At 40.8% G+C, this 25898-nt stretch overlaps 1 protein-coding gene across 5 annotated transcripts in view; it reads left to right on the forward strand.

The window, feature by feature from the left end:
* The window catches only part of DIP2B (disco interacting protein 2 homolog B), a 227426-nt gene that overhangs the window by 3060 nt on the left and 198468 nt on the right, over positions 1–25898 (forward strand). The window lies entirely within an intron of this gene.

Genomic DNA, 25898 nt, shown 5'->3' on the forward strand with positions numbered 1-25898 from the left:
AGTAACATGAATGATGAGATTCATTTGTTTAAATCTGTCATGTAATACATTATATCTGTATAATATACATTATGTCATCTGGGTTTCACTACAACTTTGTGATTGGGTGGAAGAGATAGATCTTATTACTGTCTCTCACCTTTTCTTTTCCCTCCTTTGTTTTGTTTTGTTTTGTTTGTTTGAACAGAAGGGTAAACTTAGAAAGGCTAAGAGGGTAAGTGTTTTATCTAAAGTCGCTCATCTAATAAGTGCCATTATCCTAAGCTGCCATATAATTATGGCATCTGTTACCATCAGATGATTTAAATATCTTGTTATGGCACAAGCAATTCTAATTTTTACTCTAAGGAAATTCTGTGTAACAGTTGTTTGCCACAATTCTAAATTGTTACCTTGATTCTCTTTCTAAAGTCTTTTTTCAAGTCTGTCTTTCATTTATTTGATTCAGCAGACACTTATTTTGTACCTATGTGTGCCGGGGATACAGAGGTGAGCAGGGCACTGTGTCAGCTTTCAAGGAGTCCTTAGTCTGGAATGGAAACCACTTAGATACCAACCAGACAGTGCAGGATACCATGGTAGAGTTTTGTCCAGAGACTGCCTTCTAAGAAAAGAGGAAGCTATCTGCTTTGTCGTTGTTGTGGAAAAGAAACAGCAGAGAACTATAAATACAAGATTGGACTGTGTGGCTGGGAGAGACGGCTGAGATTGAGCTTGTGCAGTTCAGTCCTAAGCATGAAGGAAAGGAGGACATAAATCCCATACTTCTGTGGCTTGTCGGAAGAGCTCAGGTCTTTTAGTGTCCAAAGATGACAACTGGGAAGGTATTGAAGACAAAATAACACAGGAAGGGATCCTCCCTTTTCTTGTTTGAACACTTCTCTGAGCACAAATACAACAAACACAGTCACACCCCTCCCTTTCTCCTCTTTCATCACTTATCTTGGCAGCCCTGCAAGGCTGGTAGGGCCCACCTTGAAGGTGGAGGGATAAGAGAGGGCTCCTTGCTAGGAGTGGAAGGGAATCCTCTTGAGTGGGGAAGCAGTGGGGGAGTTGAAGAGGGAAAGTGATAGGTGCTGGCTAGCCATCATATTTCACAGTCTCTGAAGTGGGCAAGTAAAACGAAACTGGTGAGTTCCTCCTGTTTTATCTACAATGGGAAAGTGGTCCACTTTTCCCCAAATACAACACATAGTTGTGAATTCATAGGATATACATTTGTTAGAAAACTATGTCTAAGTAGTTGTCATACCTGATGCTAGGAGTAGGAAGGAAAGCAGGGGTGTGGATTTTTAAATATCCCAAACCAGGCATTATCTAAGTGATCTTCTCTCTAAAACTTGAATGTATATATTTTTGGTGGGCTATACTCATCTTACATTGGAACTCATCTTTAGGAATTGTGGTCAGAGACATTCCTTTGAAAATCCTCATGGTGGCAGATTTTATTTGAGGGTGGAATTTCATTTTATCAGTTACTTGGAGTCAAGTAGAGAAAATCTGTGATGGTCTTTTGGAGTCCAGACTAGTTGTGATTGAAAAAATTAGAGTGATTCTAAACTGATTGCATTGTGACTGTCAAAAAAGTAGAATGATGTAAACTGGTTTTGAGGGTATTTCAGAAGACAAGTGACAGATTTGTTGGTAGAATGATTCATCTTACTGTAAAGGCTAGCGCTTGTTTGGACACCCTTGTTCTGATGTGTATTTTGAAAAATCATTGTTTGACAGCCCCGTAGCGTTGAACTGGATTTTTGAATGAAAGAAATCATTAAGGGGTGCCTAGGTGGCTCAGTCAGTGCGGCGTCCAGCTCTTGGTTTCTGCTCAGGTCATGATCTCGCAGTCGTGGGATCAAGCCCTGTGTGGGGCTTTGTGCTCGCCGCAGAGTCCGCTTCAGGTTTTCTCTCCCTTTCCCTCCCGTTAACTCTTCCTTTCTTTCAAATAAATAAATAAAATCTTAAAAAAAAAAAAAATCATTAACCCTTCACTCTTAGCGTGGCCCCTGGTGGCTACTTTCTTTCCTAGCTTGTGTGAGGGTTAGCACCTCAGGGTGGAAAGTTCAGATGATTGGCTGAAAAGAGCCCTCACGCTGTATTTGTATCATAATACGACAGTTCTCCCCCTCTCTCAAGGGTGCTCTTTGAAGCGCCCCTTCCTGCTTGCCATCCCACTCCTCTTTAAGAGTTCAGCTAAAGAGCTAGCTTTTTTAATAAACCCAACCCTGACCACCGTGAGCTCCCTCGTTTCATACCTTCCATCGTTTACAGTGTACGTCATTTTTGCCAACCAGTACATTTTCTAATTATTTAAATTGTTTTTCGTTTCACCTCAGCGTCAGCTCCTATAGAGCTCGTTTGTATCTGAAACTTCTTGGAGTAGCTCCCCAACTCTTTCTTTCTTGTATTGTTTTAGGAGTGCAATACATTTTTGCTCACTTCAGTTTGATTTACAGTGAAACATGAAGACCCTGTCTTGGGATTTGGTTTCGGTGTGAGGCAGGGTTGTGGAATCATTTGAGCACAGGTTTTGGCATCTGGTGGGCCTGGGTCCCATTCCTGGCCTGTCACTTAGTAGCTCTGTGACCTTGGATAGACTGTCTACCCTCCCTCATTTTAATTTCTTTAATTCTTAAAGGAATGACAGTCTCATTGGAGTTGTAAGGTTGAAAACGAGCTGACTGTATAGTGTGTGGCATGCAGTGATTGCTTGGTGCACGTAATCTTTATTTCTGGTAGTGAATGGATGCATAGTGACTTGGCTGTTTTTAATATCTCGTGTTACTTAGCAAAATATGGTTGTATATGAAGTGATGAATGGAATCAATTTGTGCACCTATTTTTTAGAAGTAAGACCTCACTGCACCATCAGTTGTTCCTGTCGGCACCCTCTACCCTTAGCTTAACACATGTTGGGTCACTGCAGGCAGTTGACTAGAGCAGAGCAGAGTAGCTGGTTTGTTTCATATAGACATCTGGGGTGTGTACATTTCCGAGCCGGTAGGTTCTGGCAAATGGCTTTGAAATATAAGCGTGGTTTCTGAGACTCAGGCATCTGCCGGTTATGACAAGGCACATGTGGGTGCTTAGAACGTTCAGATAGTTTTTTGGTTCTTCCTTTTCTTAGTCCTCCGTTTGTCTTTAGTGAACAAATCCTTTCAGTTCCTCCTTCAAAAGTTCTCTTGCGTCCTCTTTTCTTTTGAGTTGTGTTTACCACCAGCCTTGTCTGGTCCTCTATCTTTAGACCTAAGGGTCTGATTTTTGTCTCCCTTCAGCTCTAAATTGATCTTCATCTTTTAAAGATACTGCTTTTTTCTAAAGCCATTGCTAAATCCAGGACTCTTGTCACTCATTGTCTTTAAATTCTAAGTTTCCTAAAAGCAGGGATGGCCTCCTATATCTCTTATCCCTAGAGTCTAAGTTAGTGCTGTTGTACACCTCAGATAGTCCCATCTCTTTCGGTGATTGATCATACCCTAAAGATTTAAGAGAGAGTTTTTCATATCTTTGTGTTTAGAATGAGTAGCTTGCTTGCTTTCCCTGTGGGTGCTCATCTATAAATAAGATCCCTTCCGAAAGGCAATTTCTTTGCATTCGTGAGTTGGCTTCAGTGGACCCGGAAGCTCTGAAGTCATGTGCAGAATTTTGAGTGTGAGTGCTTATGTGTCTTTTTAGGGAGCAGAATCTATACCTTTCATCGGTTTCTTAAAGAGGACTGTGAAGCAAAGCTAAGAGCCATTATTAGCTTGTAAGGAAAGCCAGACCCCCCTGTTTCTCTCCTCAGCACTCTTAGCCTTATCTGTATCAGTTCCCACCCTTATCCCCTTTCCTCCTTTTCTCAGAGGAAGAAATATCCCCTTTCCTGCTCTCTGGTGTATCCCTCTCACTGTGTTCGCAGTCCCATCCCTTCTCTGTGATCTTGGCGTCTTACTTCATTGATGGATCTATTCATTCATAGTCTTCATTCATAGTCTTTTTGTCTTTGTCTCTTTCTCTCATCTTCAGCCTCTCACTTAACGCTTGGCTCTCGGTTCCGTCCCTTCAGCCTATAAATATGCTGAAATTTCTCCCAACTTAAAAAAAGCAGCTTCCCACAGTCTTGTGTTGGAGTCCGCTTGCTCTTGCGTTCTCTCCCTCTCACAGATCCTAGAAGGTGTAGCCTACATTTCCTTTCCTTCCTTTCTTTCCTTTGCTCGCTCCTTGGTCCGTCCATTGCTTCTGCTTATCAAGCCTCCGAAACAACCGGAACAACCGTCTTCAAGGCCGTCAATGACTTCTGATTTCAGACTGAAAAGTACCCACTGGATACAGTATCTTTCTCTGCAGCACTGGATATGGTGAATAGTTATCTTCAAAAACCCTCTCCTTACTTAGCTTTTACGGCATCATTTCCTTCTGCTGCCATTTCTTCTTATGCTCTCTGTTGAGCTTTTTTGCTCTTCCTTCTGATTCAGGTTTTCTTGCTGTCTGTCATTAGCCTTCATCGCACTTCACATAAACTTGCTGAGTAATCTCGTCCATGCCCAGGGCTTTAGCTGGCTTCCTGGTCTGTGTCTCTCGGCCTGACTCTGAGCCCTCTGCTCCAGACATCCCATTGGTTCCCCGGCAATGGTAACTTAGTAAGTCTAACACTGTACTCCTTATTTTAGCCTGCTCCACAGAGCCCTACTTCAGAATGTCCACCTATCAGGTCAAACACTTGGGGGTCGTCCTTATCTTCTGATAGGTCACTAAGTCCTGTTGATTCTTCTTCCTCCCCTCCATTCATACTGTTTTGGTCTTAGTTCAGGCTCTTTTTTTTTTTTTTTTTTTTGGANGGTTTTTGTTCAGGCCCTTATCAACCTCTTGCTGAGATTATTATTATTTTTTTAAAGATTTTATTTATTTATTAGAGCAAGAGAGCACAAGCAGGGTGAAGGGCAGAGGGAGAAGCAGATTCCCCGCTGAGCAGGGAGCCTGATATGGGACTCGATCCTGGGACTCTGGGATCATGACCTGAGCCAAAGGCAGATGCTTAACCAACTGAGCCACCCAGCACCCTGAGATTATTATAGTAGTCTCCTAACTCATCCACCTGCCTTGTGTCTCTTCCCAGACCCTTCTCCCTCCAGTCCATCCTTCTCTATTCTGTGATGGAACGATCCTTCTGAAACACAGATCTAGTCGTGTCCTCTCCCCTGTTTAAAATTATTCATTGGCTTACCCCATCCATAGGATAAAATCCAAGCATTCTTGCGTACCAAGACCTGCTTGTCTTTGTAGCCTCATTTCCTGCGCCTTCTATGATTTTCACCCTTCTCTAGGCATGCCCAGCTACTTGCATTACTGTGCTTTTTCACTTCCATGCTTTTGTACACATTGCCTTTCTCTGAGAGATGCCCATTCTGGCACATTCTTCCCCCTTTTCTGCCTGGTTTACTTCTTTTCCACTCAATTTCCTGTAAGAAGCCAGCCTTTCCTAAACTCTCTTAAGAAGTTAAGATCTCTGTGTAAGGAGCTATCAGTTATTGAATGCTGACTATGTAGCCGGCCCTGTGCTTAGCTCTTCATAGACCCTAGCTGGCCGGTGAGTAGGTGCTGAATAAATAGCTCCTATTGTGATGAGAGAACTGGCCTAACAGAAAGCACCTGAAATGGAGAGGAATGTGGTATGTGCCAGATTTGACCCTATACCCTCATCTTTCCCTTTCTCCCTGCCAATGACAGTTACATTCTGAAATGAATGGCAAAGGGATCAGAACAGTGGACTTAACAGTCATTTTAGAATTGGGTTAAGCCCTGTGTTTGCTGCTTACTGTGTGACCTCAGGCAGGTCTTTGAAATGTGTTTCTAATCTTACAACTGCTGAAGATAGGTGTGTGATTTCCATTTTGTAGAGACTTGTTAAAGAACGTGCAGTCTGAGACTACCCTGTTCTGGGGTGGGAACCCAAGTCTCCTTGGCTCCAAACCCCACGGGTTTCCACACTGCCATCTGCTCTGTCTCCTGAATCATGTTTCAAGTTGTTTCTGCAAAATTCTTTTCCATCCTAACTACTGGGCCCCACTTTTCTTAGAATACAGCTTCTGTCTTTGGAGTTTTAGAGGTGGGGCTCCCGGGAGGGAAAAGGATGGGAATGTTCTGTCCTATTCTCAGAGAATAATGTGAAATTAATTTTTCTTCCTTGAATTGAGGTGAGGATGATCATAAGCTGAAAAGGGGAAACCCAGGAGGAAAATATTTTGGATGCTTCACAGGACAGTTCTAAATGAAAATCCGTAGGTCTGGTGTCTTTGAAAGATCCTTGGTTTGCACTGGACTTGAGCTTCTGGACTGTGAGAGGATTGTGGTTACATTCTGGTTCAGAAGAGTTTTTAGTGCTTTGTTTTCTTCTTAGGATATTTAATGTTCAAGTTTAAAGTTAATGTTTAAGTTAATGTAGATATTTCTGTAAATGACATGTACTTTAATTGATTTTTTTCTTGGAGTTATTTCTTGTTTCGTGAAGGAATAGTGCTCTACTATCTCTTTATTTTTAGAGGACTGTCGCTTTTATGGATAAATTAAAGCACCTGTAGGGTTTGTTTCGTTCTTTCTTTCTAAGAACTTTGGATTATGTTGTTTCAAGTTACTCGTAGCCTGGAACCGGTGGGCTTTGTTTTGTTTTGTTTTAATTCTACCAAACATTTATTTTTTAATTTTTTTTTAAATTTTAAATTAACATATAATGTATTATTTGTTTCAGGGGTATAGGTCTTGATTCATCAGTCTGGAATGTGTGGGTTTTAACTTAGGTCAGGCATGCATGCATTATGGTGTTATCAGTCTTGCCACTGAATCTCCTTCTTAAAAATGAACCCAGCAGGAATTATTAGGTAGATGCTTCTGATAGTTTCTTGTTTAGTAAATCTGTGACTGAGGCAAACAGGCTGTCTTCAGTTTTTCTTTATTAAGGTGTAATTGACACACAGCATTATATTAGTTTCAGGCATAGAACATAAGGCTTTGACATTTGTATGTATCTTAAAATGATCACCATAGTAAGTCCACTAATTTGTGGCCATATGAAATTACACAAAGTTTTTTTTCTTTCTTAAAATTTTAAAGTTTTGCCATTTTTATGCTGTTGGATTTCCTTTCTGGTTTGGAGAAACTTCCATTCTTAAATTGAACGTGTAGAAAAAGCGTCGATCTGAATTTTCCTCCCATAGTTCTTTGCTTGTTTTTCTTCAAGGACCAAGGGAAGTACTAGAAGATGAACTTCTTATTAAAAACACCAACTTCCTCATTTGTTGGTTCTCTAAGCTCTGATGTCTAATGTTACCTCTGTATTTTATCTGTTTTTCAAATGATCCCAAACTTAGGAACTTATCATTTACTACCTCTTCTCGCCTCCCTTTGTCAGCTGCTTGAGGACAGCATGCAGCATCCTTCAGCATGCATATTTTCAATACCTGTTCAACCAGTGAATGAATCTAGACTCTGTCATCAGCCTCCCTGTCTATTCTTACTTTCTTACTGGTCTCTGACAGACTCTTCTGTTATAGTCAGACTGGTTTCCTCACTCTTTTTCCTGACAGGCCCATTCCTAGCTCTCTGCCTTTACAGTGACTCTTTTCTTTGTCAGGACTGCCTTTTCTCCTATTAAAATTTCCCCATATTCCAGGGCCTGGCTGATGTTCCCTTGACCATGAAACCAGCTGACTGCTTTCGTTCATATTAATCTCTTCTATTTTTAGACCATTGTATTCAGTAACAGAGTTTATCACTTAACTGACCACTATTATTTGTTTCAATTAGTTTTGCCTCCTCACGTGGACCTTACATTTTGTAAGTGTGATGGCGCGGTCTTCTACCTTTGGAGCTCGTAAAGTGCTCCATTTATCAATATATATGTAAAGGTGTATTGAGCACATTTATTTACAAGATCTAGTGAGGATGAGGGATGCGTAGAAGGCAGACTCCCTGCTTTCAGGGTGCATTCAATCTAGTAACTTCTCAACAAATAGTTGTAATTTAAGTAATTGTCTTTTAAGCACAAAGAAGCATTTTGTTTTCTGCTTAAGTGATAAGGTAGCGTTTAAAAATCCCATTTGGAATGATTCTGGGAAGGTGGCAGTTTGCGCACATCTCTGTTGCCTTGTTTTTAAAATTCAGCTTAAGTAAAATACAATTTCAAAGCTTAGAACAAGAACACCAGAGTTAGAGTGTCAACTCTTGAAGGTAAAGGACTTGGAAGTTAAATCCAGGAAACCTAAAATGCATATGATAACATTTTAGAAAGATGGGGTCCCTGGGTGGCTCAGTCAGTTGGGTGTCCAACTGTTGGCTTTGGCACGGGTCATGATCTTAGGGTCATGAGGTCAAGCCCCACGTTAGGTTCCACACTCAGTGGGGAGTCTGTTTTTCTCTCTCTCCTTCTCCCTCTGCCCCTCCCCCAATGTCCGTGTGTACTCTCTCTCAAATCTTTTTTTAAAAAATAAAATTTTAGAAGGAGAACTAAGTAATAGAAGAAAAGTGCCCTGAGCTGAAAAAAGGTTGCAAATGGAAAGACACTGCAGATTTGAATGGGTTCACTGTTGTTCCAGGCAAGACTGATGAGAAATGGCATAAACCTAGGAATATTCTGATAAAATTCCTGAATTCAGTGATTAAAAAAAGTCCTACAGGCTCCTAAATAGAAGGATAAAGTCAAAACAGCAACAACAAAATAGGCTGTTCTCATTTGTAATACTGCAACTTTGGTGATGGTGTAAGAAACATCTACTGATTAGAGAAGAGGTCTCTACTCCAAAGAGTCCTGTATGCAATCTAGATATTATTCATCCTTTAGGGAAAAGAAAGCTCTGTGTGAGTGTGTGAAGATTCAGAGATTGTATCACTCACAGACTCCCATCTAAGCAGTATACTCTAATCAAACAGATAATGCAGAACAGAGACCCCAGGATAGGAGGAAGAAAGGAAACAGTGATGGACAGTGGACTTTGAAATGTATGTATATATGTGTTGTATATGTATATGTATATAATATGTATATTACATATATAATATATATGTAATTGCCTATATAGCAAGCGACAAGGAATGTGTAATATAAATGCTAAGTAAGAATCTTTGAAATAGAAGAGACATTGCAGCAGAAAACTTGGTTGTCTGAATAAAATAGTCAAAGATTTTAGCAAAACTCAGACATTGTGGGTCAGGGTAGTATGGGAATGGGTGGGAAGTAATAGCATTCTTTGGTGTCATTGGGATGTTGGCAGAGGGAAGTATGGGAGTGAACTGCCTTGGTGAGTAGAAAAAGACTTTATGAGAGTGTTAAAAATTATAAAATACTTAAGCATAAATATCAAAAGAAAGGCACAGGATCCATATGAAGAAAATTACAAAATCTTAAGGATATAAAAGCAAGATCTGAAAAAATGGAAATATATAATGTATTCCCAGATGGGAAGTCTAAATATATATAAACAATGGAAATCAATTATAGCTCCAATGGAGAGTTCTTTGGGTGGGGGAGAATTAGATTAAATAATCTCAGTGTGCATGTGGTAGAATGAATGTTTTGGAATAGCCAAGAAAATTTAGAAACAGAATTGTGAGGTGGTCCTTGCTTTACCATGTGTTAAAACAAAGTCTGAAATTACTATGCTCAAACCAGTATGGTAGAGCGTTTGAATAAAGATGAATGAACAGTATAAAGTGCCCAGGTCCTTCTATGTATAGGAAAAATAATTATGAAAACATGAAAGTGTCATGAGTTTATTAGACCACTTGCCTTCTCAAATTAGAAAAGATTTTAAAATAAGTTGGCTAGGACTCTGTAGGACAGCAGCAATGCCAAACGTCTTGACGTTCTAGTTATGCTGCCAAGGGGAGCACGCTGGAACCAGAAAGAAAAGACCATTCCTCTTGTGATGTCTTTCTGGTGCCCCCTACAGACCAAGCTTAACATTGAGGTATCAGGCAAAGGAAAATTATTTAAAGGGTCCAACTTTATTTTCACAGAACAGGCAATGAAGGGTAGATTTGGAGCTGAGAAGTAATAAATTGAAAACTGACATATCCTTGATTGCTCTCTTTCCTTCAGTCCAACTCCCCATATCTAGTCCATCCGTAGTTTTTTTTGGTCCTTTGGTCCTTTAAGGATCCTTGAGAAGGATCCTTAAGCTGCTTCTCTCCACCGTTGATCATTGCTAATCATTGCCTGACCTGCTCATCTCCGGCTTTGCTAGCTCCTTGCTAGTGTCCCTGCTTTCTTCTCTCTCACTGATTTCCACATAGAAGCTACAGTGAGCTTTTTAAACCATAAACTCAATCGTGTTGCTTCCCTGCCCTAAGGACCTTCAATGGCTTCTCTCTGTCTTAAAATAAAATTCAAACTCCGTTCCATGCTCTCCAAAGCCTACACAGTCTCGACCCTTATTTATTCCTTTCATCTGTGCTTCATCTGGCTGACTTCTCTCCTTCCTCGTCTCCCTCTCTTCGTTCTTTCTTCACTCTTCCCTCCCTCCCTCCATTCCCTTTCCCTTTCCCTTTTATTTATTTAGTGGCTATTTATTGTGGCCTACTATGTGCCACACAGCTGCAGGCAATATAGCAGTAATAATAACTAAAATCCCTGCCCTTAAAGGGGCTTACATTCTGTAGGAATAGACAGAAATTAGTAAGTAATATGTATTGCTTGTCAGATGGTAAAAATTTCAAAGGAGAGCAGTTGTGAAGAGGGATGGAGAATACTGGGGCTTGATTGGTGGTTACAATTTAAAATAGGGTAGTCAGGGACAACCTCGTCCTAAGATGGCATTTGAACAAAATCCCAAGGCAGTGAGGCTTTTTTCCTTTCCCTTGAACTCACCATACTTGTCCCCACCTCCTTGTTTCTTATTTTGCTTCTGCCTGGAATGCTCTGCTCCAAGATTTGTGCTGGGCCAACAACTCTGCCTCCTTTCTGTCTCAGCTCAAAAGTTACCTTCTCAGAGATGCCTTCCCTGATCAAGTTCAAACGAGTAACTCCTTCCATTTTTCTCCATCACATCTCTCTTGTTACTTCCTTTTTCTGTTTTAATTTTTTTTAAATTAATGCTTTCCACCATTTGATACGGTCTTGTTCCTGTATTTATTTATCTGATTCTCCCCTAATGAAATGTTAGTTCTGTGGGAGCAGGGATCTTGCTGTCCTGTTTCCCTGCTGGATGCCCAGAGCCTAGAATAGAAGATTCTCAGCAGACACTTGTTCAGTGAACAGATGGACTTTACAAGGAGAAGATTCCACCAGGATTCCTTAGACGGTGCAGTTTTACAGAGTAGAGAAGTGTGGGCTTTGGCCCCAGGGCCTTTGGCAGGAAGGAAAAGGAGCCCCTGTGGGAGCTGGTCCGTGCTGGAACTCAGGGGCTCATGATGTTTCCTGGCATTTGGTTAGTTTCTGAAGTTTGCTTGTTTTTCCTTTGTTTCCCTCACCTATTTGTGCCCTCTGATTTTCCATGTGACTTTTATAGTTGGATGCTGTGTGACAACTTTCCATTTCATCAGCCTATCTGACTGCTTTGCTCATTCAGTTCATCTGATATTTATTATTGCAGCTACTTTCAGAAGATACAGTGCCACACCTGGTATGGTGCTTGATGAGAGTGGAGCCACACCACTGAGTGCCTCTGCTCTCTGCATCAGGGGACGTACACCTCTTCTCTTTCATTGTATTTTGCCCGTGCAAAGTTGATTCCCTTTTTCTTTTACCTTAACCAAATGTATTACCCACAGCATCTCATCTGGGATGTAAGCTAATTGGGTGGGTTTTTCTGTAGAACAGATATTGTCAGCAACCTTCAGTTTGGTTTAACTGGTTGGGAAAAACTAAATATTTTGTATGCCTGGTTTTCCAACATCTTTTCATGGCCACATTATATCTTTTGCAAAATGTTGGAAGACCAGGGTGTCTGGGTGGCTCAGTTGGTTAAGCATCTGCCCTTGGCTCAGGTCATGATCTCAGGGTCCTGGGATTGAGCCCTGCATCAGGCTTCCCAGCTTATCCGGGAGTTGGCTTCTCCCTCTGCCCCTCCCCCTGCTTTCTCTCTTCTCTATCTCTCTCTCAAATAAATAAAAACTTAAAAAAAAGTGTTGGAAAACCAGGGAAGTGAAGTATTTGGCCGTATGGTAAATATTAGGTTTGTTGAACTAGGTCAGGCCTTTGGTCAATTTAACCTACTATATGCCAGCTAGACTTTCGAGGACATTCATGGGCCACCCATTGTATGTCCAACTGTACACACACAATACTTTTATCTTAAGTCCTACCAATTTTCTCTCAGGTGCCTATTTGAATATCTATGTCCAAGATATTGTTCAAACACTAAATTTATTGTAATTTTTTGCACATAGCATAAATACAGTAAAATCTCAAATATTCCATGTATTTATTATTCTGTCATGAGTTTCTAGTTTATCTTCGTGGTTGAGAAATAGACCTTGTGAAACATTGTAATAATTAAGATGATCCTCTTTCAGTGAATATTGAAAGAAACATTAACATGATTATCAGGTTGAAAACATGACCAAGGTGATTATTATTAACTAAGAGAGGATCATCATTATCAGAAGTAAATTTTTCAGAATCCTGAATTTGATTTGATCACCTTCTAACTTNATCCTTGATTGCTCTCTTTCCTTCAGTCCAACTCCCCATATCTAGTCCATCCGTAGTTTTTTTTGGTCCTTTGGTCCTTTAAGGATCCTTGAGAAGGATCCTTAAGCTGCTTCTCTCCACCGTTGATCATTGCTAATCATTGCCTGACCTGCTCATCTCCGGCTTTGCTAGCTCCTTGCTAGTGTCCCTGCTTTCTTCTCTCTCACTGATTTCCACATAGAAGCTACAGTGAGCTTTTTAAACCATAAACTCGATCGTGTTGCTTCCCTGCCCTAAGGACCTTCAATGGCTTCTCTTTGTCTTAAAATAAAATTCAAACTCCGTTCCATGCTCTCCAAAGCCTACACAGTCTCGACCCTTATTTGTTCCTTTCATCTGTGCTTCATCTGGCTGACTTCTCTCCTTCCTCGTCTCCCTCTCTTCGTTCTTTCTTCACTCTTCCCTCCCTCCCTCCATTCCCTTTCCCTTTCCCTTTTATTTATTTAGTGGCTATTTATTGTGGCCTACTATGTGCCACACAGCTGCAGGCAATATAGCAGTAATAATAACTAAAATCCCTGCCCTTAAAGGGGCTTACATTCTGTAGGAATAGACAGAAATTAGTAAGTAATATGTATTGCTTGTCAGATGGTAAAAATTTCAAAGGAGAGCAGTTGTGAAGAGGGATGGAGAATACTGGGGCTTGATTGGTGGTTACAATTTAAAATAGGGTAGTCAGGGACAACCTCGTCCTAAGATGGCATTTGAACAAAATCCCAAGGCAGTGAGGCTTTTTTCCTTTCCCTTGAACTCACCATACTTGTCCCCACCTCCTTGTTTCTTATTTTGCTTCTGCCTGGAATGCTCCGCTCCAAGATTTGTGCTGGGCCAACAACTCTGCCTCCTTTCTGTCTCAGCTCAAAAGTTACCTTCTCAGAGATGCCTTCCCTGATCAAGTTCAAATGAGTAACTCCTTCCATTTTTCTCCATCACATCTCTCTTGTTACTTCCTTTTTCTGTTTTAATTTTTTTTAAATTAATGCTTTCCACCATTTGATACGGTCTTGTTCCTGTATTTATTTATCTGATTCTCCCCTAATGAAATGTTAGTTCTGTGGGAGCAGGGATCTTGCTGTCCTGTTTCCCTGCTGGATGCCCAGAGCCTAGAATAGAAGATTCTCAGCAGACACTTGTTCAGTGAACAGATGGACTTTACAAGGAGAAGATTCCACCAGGATTCCTTAGACGGTGCAGTTTTACAGAGTAGAGAAGTGTGGGCTTTGGCCCCAGGGCCTTTGGCAGGAAGGAAAAGGAGCCCCTGTGGGAGCTGGTCCGTGCTGGAACTCAGGGGCTCATGATGTTTCCTGGCATTTGGTTAGTTTCTGAAGTTTGCTTGTTTTTCCTTTGTTTCCCTCACCTATTTGTGCCCTCTGATTTTCCATGTGACTTTTATAGTTGGATGCTGTGTGACAACTTTCCATTTCATCAGCCTATCTGACTGCTTTGCTCATTCAGTTCATCTGATATTTATTATTGCAGCTACTTTCAGAAGATACAGTGCCACACCTGGTATGGTGCTTGATGAGAGTGGAGCCACACCACTGAGTGCCTCTGCTCTCTGCATCAGGGGACGTACACCTCTTCTCTTTCATTGTATTTTGCCCGTGCAAAGTTGATTCCCTTTTTCTTTTACCTTAACCAAATGTATTACTCACAGCATCTCATCTGGGATGTAAGCTAATTGGGTGGGTTTTTCTGTAGAACAGATATTGTCAGCAACCTTCAGTTTGGTTTAACTGGTTGGGAAAAACTAAATATTTTGTATGCCTGGTTTTCCAACATCTTTTCGTGGCCACATTATATCTTTTGCAAAATGTTGGAAGACCAGGGTGTCTGGGTGGCTCAGTTGGTTAAGCATCTGCCCTTGGCTCAGGTCATGATCTCAGGGTCCTGGGATTGAGCCCTGCATCAGGCTTCCCTGCTTATCCGGGAGTTGGCATCTCCCTCTGCCCCCCCCCCTGCTTTCTCTCTTCTCTATCTCTCTCTCAAATAAATAAAAACTTAAAAAAAAGTGTTGGAAAACCAGGGAAGTGAAGTATTTGGCCGTATGGTAAATATTAGGTTTGTTGAACTANGTGGCCACATTATATCTTTTGCAAAATGTTGGAAGACCAGGGTGTCTGGGTGGCTCAGTTGGTTAAGCGTCTGCCCTTGGCTCAGGTCATGATCTCAGGGTCCTGGGATTGAGCCCTGCATCAGGCTTCCCAGCTTATCCGGGAGTTGGCTTCTCCCTCTGCCCCTCCCCCTGCTTTCTCTCTTCTCTATCTCTCTCTCAAATAAATAAAAACTTAAAAAAAAGTGTTGGAAAACCAGGGAAGTGAAGTATTTGGCCGTATGGTAAATATTAGGTTTGTTGAACTAGGTCAGGCCTTTGGTCAATTTAACCTACTATATGCCAGCTAGACTTTCGAGGACATTCATGGGCCACCCATTGTATGTCCAACTGTACACACACAATACTTTTATCTTAAGTCCTACCAATTTTCTCTCAGGTGCCTATTTGAATATCTATGTCCAAGATATTGTTCAAACACTAAATTTATTGTAATTTTTTGCACATAGCATAAATACAGTAAAATCTCAAATATTCCATGTATTTATTATTCTGTCATGAGTTTCTAGTTTATCTTCGTGGTTGAGAAATAGACCTTGTGAAACATTGTAATAATTAAGATGATCCTCTTTCAGTGAATATTGAAAGAAACATTAACATGATTATCAGGTTGAAAACATGACCAAGGTGATTATTATTAACTAAGAGAGGATCATCATTATCAGAAGTAAATTTTTCAGAATCCTGAATTTGATTTGATCACCTTCTAACTTCTCCTTACAATTATTCAAAAAAGAGTTATTCATTAGAGGTAGGTATTCTTTCCTACTTTTTTTTTTCTTGTAGTCAGTTGCAGTTTTCTCAGTTTCTTTGTCTGTAAAATGTGGATAATAATAGTGTCTACTTTATGGGATTTATGTGAGAACAAAATCAGCTAATATATAAAAGTATAGTGATTACAACAGTGCCTGGCACCGGTAAGCCCTGTAAGTCTTTTATAGCGCTGTGCTGCTGTAATTTTATACTCCCAAAATTTCCATCCATACAGAAGTTGTGATTAGTGAAGAATATCTGAATTGGGTATAAGAGCCCAAATTTGGTTTCCAGCTTTATCTACAACAGGATGGTAGTTAAAGCCTTGAATAGATGAGTTCACCCAGGAAAGAGGGCTTAGCATGAACAGAAAGGAGTATTTCAGCCAGAACCCTAAGGAATGCTAATATGGGCAGAGGAAATGAAAACCTGCAAAGACAAGTAGGAAAAAGTGGCTGGAAGTTTAGCAAGAAAGCTAGACAAGAACTATCAGGAGAGTTTGGGGTCAGAAAGACAAAAGAGGGAATGATTAAATATTGCAAACACAAAAATGGTAAGGATTAAGATGGATTCGTTGGATTTAGCCACCAGGTGGTTTATGAATTTAGTGAGAGTGATTTTAATGCAGTGATGTGGGACTATGAAGTCAGGTTATAATGGGCTAATGAATGAATGAGAAGAAATAGGAAAATTTCAAAAACAAAACAAGTTTCAGTAAGGTTGACTAGTGTCAGGAGGTTAGGACATGATGGTAGTTTTTTGTTTTTTTGGTTTTTTTTTTTAAAGGTTTTATTTATTTATTTGACAGAGATAGCCAGCCAGCGAGAGAGGGAACACAAGCGGGGAGTGTAAGAGGGAGAAGCAGGCGTCCAGCGGAGGAGCCCCATGTGGGGCTCGATCCCAGAACGCCGGGATCACGCCCTGAGCCGAAGGCAGATGCTTAACAACTGAGCCACCCAGGCGCCCCCATGATGGTAATTTTTTGGTAGTTATTTGCAGAGATAAGATATTGTGAACGGCACCTTTATTGCCTAATAAATGACATAAGGAATGCGTGTGTAAATATTGAAGGTACTTATGCAAAGGGCATTAGCGTACCTGTAGTATCCTGGGAATGAATCCCTGAACTAATATCATTCAGGTGTGTAGTTAACAGCTGAATAGGAGTTTGGTGGGCACACAGACAAGGGAGAAGGATACTTTATGTTTTGTGAATCATTGTAGCATGTTTGAGGAATTAAGATGATTTAGTAACTGGTAGAGCATAACGTGTAAGCTCAGTAGGTTTAGTGAGCGTGGACGGGTGAGCAGGGCTGAGAGCATGGCAGGGGTGGGCCTTTGAATCTCAAATTTTATGTAGGTGTAGGTCCTTGCTTCCCAGCGGGGGTTTGTGTGAATGTGCCAGGAGGTGCTCAGCGCTGTAGGTTGGACATGTGCATCTTCTTGGAGTATATGTTTAATCGGATTTTGGGGAAATTATTGCTGTATTAAAACATGAATATATTATGCAGAATCAAACATTTAAGATAAAATACAATCTTAAATTAAAAAACTTAAAATAATACATTTTCCTCTAGTGGCTGGCTTCTTCGGGCTGTACCTTGTGCTGCTTCTAGACCCTCCATCCCCTGTCACTATTTTCAGGTCAAAGAGTTTACAGAGCATCCATATAGGTGATATGGAATCGTTGAAGAATTGTAAGCGGGGGTGGATGACCTTGGTATTTGGTAGAGATCACCCTAGAGGAGGGTGGTTTCAGGCTTCTGTGTCATACAACCAAGGGGCACCATTCCCATTGAATATAATGCATAATAATCCTAAATAGATAACAGAGCAAGAGATCAGGACAGGGCAGGGAGACTTCTGAGGAGGCTACGAAATGAGCTCGTGGTGTCTGTTGTAGAATTAGGGAAGAGGTAATGAAAAGAGGTTTTTGAGCAGGCAGAATTGATGAGACTAGTATGGAGGAGGAGGGCATATGATATGATAGAAGAACCGAACTTGACGTTAAGGTTTCTGGCTTAGCATCTTGAGAGGAAGATGGCACGATTTCCTAATACAGGGAATAGAGGAAGAAGAACAGTTTTGGCTACGGGAAGAGATAAATTCAGTATTATTGAATTGCAGAGGCTTTTGGGCCATGCAGGTGGGGATCCAGAGCCAGCAGTTGGCTTCTTCAGAAGGGCCTGTCCTAAAGGTAACACATTCAGTATTCCTGAGTGATCTTCATGGACGCCATGGGCATGGTGGTCCAAAGGGAGCACACTGAATGAGAAGAGACTAAACACAGAGCTCTGGAAGCACCACCATTTAAGGGGAAAGCTGAAGAAAAGGAACCTGAGAAAAAGTGGTCAGAGAGGGTATGCATGGCCACAGAGGAAGAAGAGCAGAGCCACAGGGAACTGCAAGAAGTGCATGTTGCTGCTGAGAGTTCACCGAGAGCGGACTGAGAAATGCCGTTGAGATTTGAAAGTGGGGGGAGGGGGTTGGCGGTGACCTTTGCCTGAGCTGTTTTAATTGTGTTGGGGCAGGGGACTGCAGACCTGTGGGAATAGTGTGGTAAGGAATCCGAGGGGGAAGAGGAAGTGGAAGGAGAAGCAGCCAGTGTACATTGCTCTCTCAGGCCAACCCGTGTAAAGTGAAGGAGCGAAAGAATAGTAGCTAGGATGCTTATATGTTTCTCTCTTCTTTCTTTCTCTCCCCACTAGAGAGCAAGTTGCAGGGGTGCCTGGTGGCTTAGTCAGTTAAGCGTCTGACTCTCTTGGTTTCGGCTTAGGTCATGATCTCATGGGTTGTGAGATCAAGCCCTGCATCGGGCTCCATGCTCAGCCGGGAGTCTGCTTGAAGATTCTCTCCCTCTGCCCCTCCCCTCTCTCTCTTTCTCTCTCTCAAATAAATAAATTAATCTTAAAAAGAAAAAAAAAGAAAGTAAGTTGTACGAGGAGTGGAACTTTCTTTTATTTACCTCTTTATGTCCAGGTAGAAAAGAGCTGGCACATAGTAGGTGCTCAATAAATATTTGATGTCTGTATTAATGAATTATGTTAACAGGGGAGAGACTTGAGCATGCTCATTTGTGGGTTGGAAGGGTAAGAAGTCTTGAAGAGGAGAGGTTGAAGGTGTAGAGTAGAAAGGACATGATGGAACATGGTCCCCATGAGTCAGGAAAGTGAGGTCCCAGGCACTGCTGGAGTGATTATCCAAAATACCAGGAGTGACTCCTGCTGAAACAGAAGGAAAGGAAGAAAGAATGGAAACAGGGGTAGATATTTATAGGTGGTGGAGGAGGAAGTTGGGGGAGTTCTCTCCTGATGGTCTTATGAGTAGTCTCTGAATTAAAAATAAAGTAAAAATGAGTATCATGTATATATCCTTGGAAAATCCTTTGTGAAGTCATAAAAAAAGCCACTCCCACTTAAGCAGCTGTGCTTATGTGGAAAGTTCTGGATATATAATTGTAGACACACATAAAGGGTAGATGAGGTAAGGATGCGCCAGGGAGCATGAGTAAGAGTAGGTGAGGCAAGAGGTTTCCAGTCTCAGAAGTAAATGTAGGGAGTGGCTGTGAGCTGAGAGAAGGGAATACAGGTACCAGTGAGAACTCCATTTCCTTGTGACCCATGAGGAGATTGTCCTTGCACTCTCAGGGAAGTCGGAAGGAAAGGCAGTGCATGAGCCTCACTTTTTCCTCTTTGAGATAAAATGAGCAGATATTTGAGCCTTGAGTGAAGTACAGTAACTCGTCAGCAAGTTCTCCGATTCTGACCAGGCTGGTTTTCCAGTGATTTACTCCTGATTCATTTCACAGGAAACTGCTTTCCCAACTTTGACAACCTGTTATCTGAAATGATTTGTCTGTTTAGAGGCAGCGGTAGTAGTGAGAAAGAGGATGTGGCAGTGTCTCGGTGAGTCATAAGGAGCAGGACATGGCCATATTTGTTCACCTCATCAGGTTTCATCTAGAATTAAAGACTATTAAAGTGTCCATTTTGTTTTAATTAACAGTTGTTTAGTAATTTCTCACTTCTTCAGAAGTCTCTCTTTCTGGTCTAATCAAGTTCAAGGCTCCATATTTTCTCAGGAATTTTCTGACAGGTTAAATATGGTAGTAAGAATGGGTTTTATGGTCTTCTAGACTTACAGTTGAATTTAAATAACCCAAACAAGCAGACGTTTTTTTTCTTCTGCTGTTAACCTTACAAGCCATTATTACAAATCGACCTCTGACAGTGAAGCTGTGCAAGGCAAGCTAGAGTTGGCCTTGAGCTCTGGCTGCTTCTGCTTTTGCATTTCTCACATGTTAAAACATGTTCCCTGTAGAGTGAGCACAGGATCTTTCAGAAGGGATCAGATTCTAAGAGTAAAAGGGGTTTTGCTTAGAGCAAGTTGCCAGTTGTAATCACCTACTTAACTGCCCTATCAGGGAAAACAAGTTCATAGTGTGAAAAGCACCTGTCACTTTTTAGAGGTGGAGAGAGGGAATTTTTTTTCCTTTTCTTTGACAGAAGATGAGATCAGGTTGACTAAGCTATGCTAATTGGATTTGGTATCACAATTAGCTCAGTACTTAGAGTTCATTTTTTTCTAAGCCGTCTAACATTTGATGGTGGGTTGGGGGGAAACCCGCCTCTACCTCACCCCCCCCCACATTCTGAGCTTTTTAGTCATTAGTTGAATAGTTAGAACTCCAGTTGGGCCTTTATTTGGCGGAAGAAAAAGAACTTCACTGGCATTTTGGGGAGAACCTAGGGAACGAGAGAGTCATCTAGTCAATTTGGCATCAACAACTAAGGACCCATTTCTCATTATTATAGACCACTAAGTTGTAGCCAGAGCCAAATTTTCCTGAATTTATATTATGTGTGTATGTGTCTAAGAGACCACATTCAAGTCTTTTGAAAGACACCTGATGTCTGGACTTTTTTTTCAGGTTCTCATTTCTGTTGGCTTTCATGGGAATTAACTGGGAAAGCATGTTGAGGGGAGAGACACATCAGAGGCAGTGTGTGAAGTAACGTGGAAAAGATCACTGGGTTTGGGTCTACTATTTCTACTGTTTACAAGTTCTGTGACCTTGGACAAGTCATTTAACCTCCCCTATCCTCTGGGAGATGAAGTGGCTAGATGAGTGAATGTAGTTCTTTCCAGCTTTTAATTCCTGTTACGACCTCTGTGTGTGTGAAAATATATGAAAAGGAAATCCTATTTTAAATTCATGAGGACAGTTTTTATTTAAAGAAAACCCACATATAGTGAGAATCATCATTGCCTAATTTGTATGCAGTCAGTCAAAACTTACATGTTGAGTTTTCTTAAAGTAAGGCACACACTTAATTATTCAGGATGTATACAGTTGTTGTTTTGCCCTAGTGAGGGTTGGGTCGGGGCTTTAGTTCTGACTCAGAATTTATAGTGAGTTGAATTCCCCTTTTACTTCCATCCCCTCTCCCCTTTGCCCTTCCATCCGCCACAGCCTCAGTCAGCGTCCTGTGCATTTTTCTTTTGTAATGCTTATCAGATTACTTTATAAGTGTTTGCTTACATTTCTCTCTGTCCTTCCTTGGACTGGAAACCATGTCTTACTCATCTTTTCTTATTGTAAAACACCGAGGAGAGGAAAGATGGTGAGATGTGAGGAAGTAGGTAGCAGCAGAGTCAAAGACGGTCCAGATTTTGTTTTGAGTAACCAGGGGAATGATGGTGTTGTATAGAGAGACTCCCCGGGGGCTGGTTTGGAGGGAAGGTGGTGAATATAATTTTGGACAAGATGGTATCTGTGGCATTGTCGGGACTTCAGGTAGCCCCTCAGTAGATAGTTAGAAATGGTGACTTATATCCTGGAGCAGTTGAAGGATTTGGGCATCATCTTCATGAGGTTTATCAGAGTGAAACAGATCTTTGAAAGGGAAAGTAAAAAATGAAGCTAATGGGGAGGGCTGCCTATATTTAGGAAACTAGAGGAGAAAGAAGAGTCATCCAGAGTGCCAGGAATGATGACAGAGCAGGAGATGGACTGGGGTACATGGTTCCACGCAGGTATGGAGGAAAGACTTGGCAGTGCGAAAGCTTTCGAGAGCTTAGGAGGATGAGATGCGGGAACACAGATGATTGGATTAGTCACTTGCGGTCCTGTGACTGAATCAGAGGCGAGATTGAAAAGTGATGGGGTTGTAGAAACTATGAGTGTAGGCTTCTCGGGAAAAGATTGAAAGAACAAGGGCAGATTCAAAGGAGGACTTATTTTACTTTGTTATTATTTTTTATTTATTTTAATATTATTATTATTTTTTTGAAGATTTTATTTATTTATGTGACAGAGATAGAGACAGCCAGCGAGAGAGGGAACACAAGCTGGGGGAGTGGGAGAGGAAGAAGCAGGCTCATAGCAGAGGAGCCTGATGTGGGGCTTGATCCCATAACGCCGGGATCACGCCCTGAGCCGAAGGCAGACGTTTCACTGCTGTGCCACCCAGGCGCCCCTACTTTGTTATTATTTTTTAATAATAGAGGGTCCTGAGGAATCTTTTTAGGCCTGGGAAGGCTAAGAAAGGAGGCTAAGAAAAGATGGAGTTGGCTAGGGAGGTTTGGGTGCAGACTGGATCCCTTGAGGGTAGAAGAAGGTGTTGAGAGCAGGATGGTGGAGCTGCGGTCCCGCTGGAGTGGAGGAAGGGGCCCCTCTCCCTCTGAGACTGTAGGAGGGGTTTGGCTGAAAAAACTGGGGAGGGGAAATTGGCGTGGGATTAATGGGAGAAGATTCTTCAGAAAGATGGAAGCTTGGAGTTTTGAGAACTGTGAGAAGAATTGGAGCAGCAGCTGTAGGGAAGTTTGAGAAGAATTAATGAAACAGTGAAAGCAGCCCCAGAACCCGGAGGCCAGAGCCAGTGTGGTCAGTATGGATTTGGAGTGGACATGGTTACATGATATTTGTGTAGAACTATGAGATTAGGATGTCCTGTAAGTCATTAGCGCAAATGGCGTGCCCTCCTGGGGTCCAGAGGAAAGCAGAAGAAGGTAGGCTCTAAAGATGGGGATGTGCTCTGAGGAGGGGTGGGCTTGAGGAACACTATGCCGTCAGCCTTGACTTCGCAGTTCAGACTGTTCCATGTTGTTGAACACTGGGCATTCCTGTGTCACTGTTATTGTGTGGATGTGTATGAAGCAGGAAAAAAAGATGATTTATTTTAGGATATAGTGGTGGAAAAGGGTATGAGAATACCTGTAAGAATGCTATGCTTTCCTCCCCCCTTTTAATTTAAAAAAAAAAAAATGGCATGGGAACATTGTTGAAGAACTTGTGAAATGGAAAGATAGCCTCCTCCATCCTCCTCTCCTAGTCCTGCTTCCCAGATGAAATCACTTTCTATCCGTTCTGGTAGTTAACAGTGTACCTTTCAATAATAGGGTAAGTCCGCTTACAGTGAGAAATTTACCCATTTCTAGTACTCTTCCTCCTGAGTTTTTTCAGTTATATTGTTGTTCTTATATTGTCAAAGTAAATAATATTTATACCGTTTTGTGTAACAAGAAGTAGCCTTTGTGCTGTGTGTACAAATTAAGTCTAAATGTTTTTACTCCCCAAGTACCGCTTTTGCAATATCATTATGAAGTAAGTATTACTTTAGAACCTAGAAGGGCTTTGGGCATGTGGAGAAGGAAATAGGATGCTTTATCATCAAACTCTGCCTCAATGAGAATGGTGCAAACAAGATCTACTGAATCCTCTTTTAATTGCTTCTTCCTTTCTATGTTCCATCTAGGTCTTACTCAGCGGCTGTTGTTTCTCATACTTTAAGTTGTCGTTTTTCTTGTCTTCTAAAAAAATTTGGAATAGTTATTTTTAATATGGGGTGCATGAGTGTTAAGTCCTTGCCTTTCAGAAATGTCTTTATCTCCCTTTGATTGTCAATTCTTTGAATGTAACGTATTTTTATATTATGGAGGCTTTTTGGATTTGCTTTTTGTCCTTGGAATTGTGAAATTTCATTAGGATGTGTCTAGGTGCGTGTCTTCTCTTTCATCCTGTTTGGCACTTGGTAGACTTCTTTCAATCTGTCTTTATTGGCTGTCTTTCTACAGCTCAGAGGGATTTTGTTTTATTATTTCTTTCCTTCCATGGGTCTTGTTTTTAAAGTGTTTTGTTTTTTAAAATTTATTCTCTCTTTTAACAGCAGTTTATTCTTGATTTTTATGGACATGATAGCCTCTTGAATCTGAGTATGTGGATTAGAATTTTTTAAAAGTTCTCTTCTAATTCTGAAATATCTCGTATTTCCTTTGGGGCAAGTTCTTCCAGTGGTCCATCTTGGTCCTTTTTTTTTTTTTTTTTTTTCCTGTGAATGTCATGTAATTCATGGCTGTTCATGGTTAATTTGAGTGACTGGGTTGATTACTATAGGTAGTTGGCATGGTTTTCTTCTGGACTTAAATTGATCTCATTGAGTATAAGTTTTTATGGAATATCACATAAAAACAGTATATATTATGTATATACACAGTTTAAGTAAGAGTAATGAATTGTCCATGATCTAGTTTGGGGGCCTCTGAGGGGCCTGTGGGCTAATTCTCCCTTACACTCAAATGTAGCCATCTTTCTGAGTTCTGTTACTCATTACCTAATTTTCCTTTATAGTTTGTATATATCCCAACAGAATATTTAGTTTGTAGGTTTCTGAACTTTACTAGTGGAATCATGCTAAATGTATTCGTGACTTGCTTTTTTTTGCTCAGCATTGTTTATGAGATTCATTCTTGCTGATGCAAGTTATTGTCCCTCTTTTTGTTTTCCTGCTGCTCTAGCATTCCACTGAATGAATTCACTGGCTGGTGGATATTTTAGTCATTTCCACATTTTTGCTCTTGGAGACATCATTGCTATATAGCTAATATATTTAAACATTGTGTGTGTGTGTGTGTGTGTGTGTGTGTGCACACATACACATGACCTTTAGTCATGGCTTTTCAAATGCATATGTAAAAGTCTAGAATGAAATAGAACAAAATTTCTGGATAGGAAATTGTGAATGATTAAAAATTCTTTAATAAACTTCTTTGTATTTTCCGTAGTTCCTTAAATGCCCTTAGTTTTATGTTCTGGAATTTAAAAAAAGAAATGAATAACACTTTTTTCCTTTGGAAAATGCAGAAAGGGTAGGGTTAATAAGAGAAATTTGCATTAATAAATGTGGAAAGAATCAGTGCAACTGTCATGTGTTAACTATGATTTTTGCAAGCTTAATGATTTTGTAGAATCTTTAGCAGTGTGTCTATGTCAAATGTCTGTTTGTAACTACCTCCAGGCTTGAATTAGAGTTTCTGTCAAGTTTGCAATTTCTTGAACTTCTTCTCTGTTATTTTTCTTTTCATCTACTATCTCACTCAAATTTCCTTTGCTGGCATTATGTAGAAGAAAGGAGAGCCATCAAAAACTTATGTTATCTATGGACAAGGAGTATTTTTAAGGCATTGAAAAGATATGAGAGATATATTATAGGTTAACTGGCTTATGGATAAGGTTTTGGGGTTTAGATTTTGCTTTTCGTGCTCAGATTCTTCAGACTAAGGCATACTATGCTTTTGCTAATGAGTTTTGATACTCTGCTTAAATTATATAGGCTTGTTTGGGGTAACAATTTTTCTGTACCTCACTGACTCAGCTGAAGGCGATTGAGAGTTGAGAGGCATTCAGAGCAACTGGTCACAGAGGTCAGGAAATTTGGATTGATTGATAACAGAGCCAACACACTCGGCCTCAGACATAAGGAGAAATCCATTTTAAATACCTCTAAACTTCGTGGAAGAGTTTTGTGATCCTCATTTAAAGATGCACCCCCTCGGATAAACACTGTAGGCCTCTGGAGTTCTCTAAGGCAGGCGTCCTTGGGTGTTTCCTGCAGTATAAAACATGGTAATACATTCATTTGAACGTATTATGGGAGTTGGTTGAAAATTTTCTGATAATTACCATTGTAAGTAAATTTGGATAATGGAACTGGTTTGAACACAAGGAACTGCAAGCAGTTTTCCTCAGTTGGGTATATGAATGAATGTAAACCTTGGGTTTTAGAGGGATTCCATAGATCTCCTTACCTGCACCATCTCTTTGCAGCAACATGTACCGAACAGACTTGGTAAAAATTTGGCCATGATGGTGGTCTTAGTTCAGGAAAGTCAAGTTTCACAGTGGGGGTGGATAAAGAAAGTTTCTTGATAATAGCTTAGATTTATTCTGTGGCTCAAGGGATTAGAAAGTAAAAATTGGAGTTGATGCAACAGCCCACTTAATGTCCATGTTAACTTCTAAAATGTGAGCACTTCATTTTCTGTATCTTCTCCGTTTTATATTTCACCAAACAAGTTGCTTATGATCTTTCTGTG

The sequence above is a fragment of the Ailuropoda melanoleuca genome, chromosome 16 (assembly GCF_002007445.2).
Source record: "Ailuropoda melanoleuca isolate Jingjing chromosome 16, ASM200744v2, whole genome shotgun sequence".
Taxonomy (NCBI): Eukaryota; Metazoa; Chordata; class Mammalia; order Carnivora; family Ursidae; genus Ailuropoda; species Ailuropoda melanoleuca.